Here is a 4,339-nt window from a genome sequence, read left to right as displayed (position 1 = left end):
TGTATAGGAATCAGGTTGGAACTCCATGAGAAACAATACAGTGTGGTGTTGAAGAGTGAGGTCTCTGGAACCAGCTCCAGCCTTGACCAGCTGTGTGACCTAAGATAAATTAACTCACCTCTCTGAGCCTCAGTTTTCTTATCTGTGAAAAAGGGACACTAATAATACTCAGAACTAAATGAATGTCCAATGTTAAAACACCTCAAACAGGGAATTCCCTGGTGGTCCAGTGGTTAGGACTCCATGCTCTTACCACCGAGGGCCCAGGTTCAATCCGCAGTTAGGAAACTAAGATCCCGCAAGCCATGCAGTGCAGAAAAAAAAACAAAAAACTTTAACAGACTTAAGCACTTTGGAAAACCATTTGGCAGAATCTTTTAAAGCAGAACATTCTCCTAGAAGCTAACAGAAAGTATCCAGGTGATCACCAAAAGACATAAAAATGTCCCTAAAGTCATCGTTTGTAATAGGCCAAAACTAGAAACAAAATCCCAAATGTTCATCCAGAGTAAAATGGACGACTCCCGTATATCCATACTGGGGAATATTACACAGAAATGAAAATGGACAAACTACAACAATATGGATGAACCTCCTAAACACAACGTTTCCGCAAAAGAATGAATACTGTATGCTTCCACTTATACAAAGTTCAAACAGGTAAGACTAGTCTATGACGTTAATCCTTGAACATGCACAATGCTGGCTTCTGGATGCTGGTCACGTTCTTCTTCTTCAGCCGGGCGTTGGTTACACAGGTGTGTTCCCACACTGAGTAGATGAAAGATGCTCGCTCAGATCCTGCAGGTAAAGGAGGGCGATATGCCAACAGGCAAGGCAAGTGGGTACAAGACAAGGACACTTTGTACACAAGATGCTCATCAGCTTCACCAAGGAGCTTGCTTACTCCCATTTTTCTAGGAACAGGCAACTCCCTCGGTCCTAATTTTATGTTTCTATTTTTGACAGACAGTACGTGCAGAACAACATTTCTTTAAGAAAAACCATAGCGCGCATATGATAAAAACAGCAACAGCCTACGACCTCAGCGTTGGGGGCAATAGGGAGCAGTGGGGTTCGGAGCAGCTGGACAGCGTATGTTCTGCTTACAGGATGCTCATAGCACCGTGTAATTTATGACAACAGAAATAGGAAATAACCTAAATGTCCAATGATAGAGAAATGGTTAAACAAATGCCCTCACTTATTTATTCAACAAAATTTTATTGCATGTCTGTTCTGTGCCAAGTATCATTCCGGGAGCGGGGGATATGTGAGCAAACAATACATTCTTGATGTATTGCTTAGCCAGACACCAGAAGACCAAACTACACAGAGCGTACACTTCAGTGCTCACTATATACCAGGCACTTTATACACCTTATCTCCCTAATCCTCACACAACCCTACGAATCCTATCCTCATTTTACAGATGAAGAAACAGGCACAGAGAAGTTTAAGTAACTCAGTCAAAGATTACACACAGCTACTAAGAGCTAGGATTTTAATCCAGGGGAGCTGACCCAGAGATCACACAAAATATCATCACTGTAACGTGGCTTAAGACCAGTTTCTATTTCTTTCCTTACAGACTTCTGTTTGTCACCCAGTTGTAAAAACTGGGCCCACCCCATGGAGAGCTAGTTCAACCGGCCGCCATCCTCCTTCCAGTACATGTGAGGGCCAAAGCCTCCTTCTGATTTCTGTAAGTGTTTTTATCTCACTTCTGAGAAAGAAAACCAACCCTGACCTCTGGGAGCTGGCCCCTGGCACTGTCACCTGCGCCTTGGTATTTTCCTGGTGAGCATAGACAATTTAATAGAACATAAACATTAGATAAAGCCACTTGGTGACCATAATGGATTAATAAAAAGAAAAAAGAAAAAAAAAAAAAAAGACCCTTTCATAATCACATCTGAACACAGACAAAACATGAACATTGGCTAAGGCACAATAATGGCCAAAAAAAGACTCATATGAGCGACTTCTGCTTCTTAAGCAATTACAGCTTTAGCCTCGGTCTAGCCTCCCTACTTCTTCTTTTTTTTTTTTTTTTTTGATATTTTTATTTTTGGCTGTGTTGGGTCTCCGTTGCTGTGCGTGGGCTTTCTCTAGTTGCGGCGAGCAGGGGCTACTCTTCGTTGCGGTGCGCGGGCTTCTCATTGTGGTGGTTTCTCTTGTTGCGGAGCACGGGCTCTAGGTGCGTGGGCTTCAGTAGTTGTGGCTTGTGGGCTCTAGAGCGCAGGCTCAGTAGTTGTGGTGCACGTAGCCTCCCTACTTCTAAATAAGGTTTATTAAGAGATGCCCTGCTTGCTAACAGCATCCAGTCCAGAGCAAACCTCCACTTCCTAAAATCTTGACTTTTCCTTCTGCTTCTCTGTAGTCCTCCTGCCTGCATTGGATCGTGTTGTCCAGACTTAGCTCTGCCTCAGCCCTGGTGATTTCTGCCGTACAAAATCCAGTCACTATCAGCATCCTGTGAGTTCAGAAACTTCACTGATGTGCAGAGGATGAGAGGGAAGGTCGTGCTGCTCCCAGTCCCCAGGACCCACCCCGCCGTGGCCTCCCACACCCTGTGCCCCTCATACTCACCCACTCTATGCCCAGCCCCCAAGCCCCACTCCAACCTGAACAGCCAGGTGAGCCTGACCTCCCAGCCCCACCCCTGGGACCCTGGGACCCTGGGACTTAAACTGACTCCATCTCTTGGCACTGGATTTTTTTCCCATCGTTCTACAATAACCATATGATTATAACCTTTATAATCAAGAAAAAAATTATGATTTTCTTATACTTAATGGGAATCTGCATTTCTGTATTACAACCAGGCTTCCCTGGGGTTTTACTGTCAGCTCAACCGGGTTGGGAAGGAAGAGTGAACATCTATAATATACAGGTCCTGTGACTGATGCTTCTACATTATCTCAGGTTGGCGGGTCGGGAAATAGGCAAGATCAGTAATAGCAGTTATTGATATTATTGTCATTATAGAGTTAAGTTCTACTGAGCACACATTAATGTGACCAGAACTACATCCTTATGCATTAAGCACTGGACATGTGTTCTCCCAGCAAATCCTCACAATAGCCCACAGTGTTGCTGTCAGAGAACAGAGGCCATTCAGTATAACCTGGTGTTTAAGAACTCGAGCTCTGGGACAGACCACCAGGGTTTGTGTCAGGCTCCCCCTCTGACTATATCTGAGACCTTGAGCAAGCTACTGAACCCCTCTGTGCCTCAGTTTCCTCATCTGTAAAGTGGGGATAAAGGTGCCTCATTGTATCAAATAAGGCAATGTGCAATGGGAGATGTGGTACTTATACACCTGCTTTTCTGAGCACCTCTACCTACCACATGAGTTTGGATGTAATTAACTAGATGAATGAATAACCTCCAGCCTGCAAGCAGAGGGCTTTAGCATGTTGTGGGTGAAGAAAGGCCTGGGGGAGGCGTGGAAGTCGAGCCCACTCTTGGCGACACTGGCACACGCTGTGGTTCCCATCTGGCAGGCTCCCTCCCAGGGAAGAGAAACCACGAAATAGAGGAGGCAAGAAGCTAGATCTAGAGGGGCCAGCAGACAGAGCACAAACCCTCTGCCAGGTCATATTCCAGAGAGGAAAGGGGAGGGGTTGAACTTACTGGAGAATAATCATATTTGCCGAGCACCTAGTATGTGCCAGACACGGTGCCAAGTGCTTTAGGAATATTATCTCATTTACTCTTCAATAGAAGCCTGTAGGTAATGTAGTATCATTATCCCCATTTCACAGATCGGGAAACTGAGACTCAAAGAGGGTAAGCCCTAGACTAACAAACAGTGGAGCAGGGGTGTGATTTAAGCAGATCGATCCTGAGTCACAACCTTAACCAATATCATTCCTTCTTCCTAATAGAGGTCTCTGGGGGACAAACAGGGCAAGGAGAGCACAGAGCTTTTGAGTTTTAACTCCCCAGACCATTCTGTTCCCATGCCCTTCACCCCATGTGGCTTCACTGAGACTATGGATTTAGCTTGGCGGAGGTGGGGCCTCAGACCCCAGGGAGCTGTGAGGACAGCAGTGTGAGTATGCAGTGTTGTCCTGAAATGTCCAAAGGCAGAGGAGATTAAAAAGCACAGGCTGTTGGGCACATTCAGTGGGGTTGCCTGTGGCTGAATCTCTAGGTGCTCAAGGCAGTAATGCAGCTATGAAATAGTTGCCATTTACTGAGACCTGCCAAGCCCGTTTCTTACCAAGAGCCAATTGAGGTGAAGGTACAAACATGAAACAGACTCTGGTGCAAGACTTCATCAGCTTCCCAAGACCACTGGAAGAAGCTTCTGCCAAGTGTGTGAGGCTGG

The sequence above is a fragment of the Balaenoptera ricei genome, chromosome 1 (genome assembly GCF_028023285.1).
Source record: "Balaenoptera ricei isolate mBalRic1 chromosome 1, mBalRic1.hap2, whole genome shotgun sequence".
Taxonomy (NCBI): domain Eukaryota; kingdom Metazoa; phylum Chordata; class Mammalia; order Artiodactyla; family Balaenopteridae; genus Balaenoptera; species Balaenoptera ricei.
The sequence above is the reverse complement of the archived record's forward strand: the minus strand, read 5'-3'. Positions refer to the sequence as shown.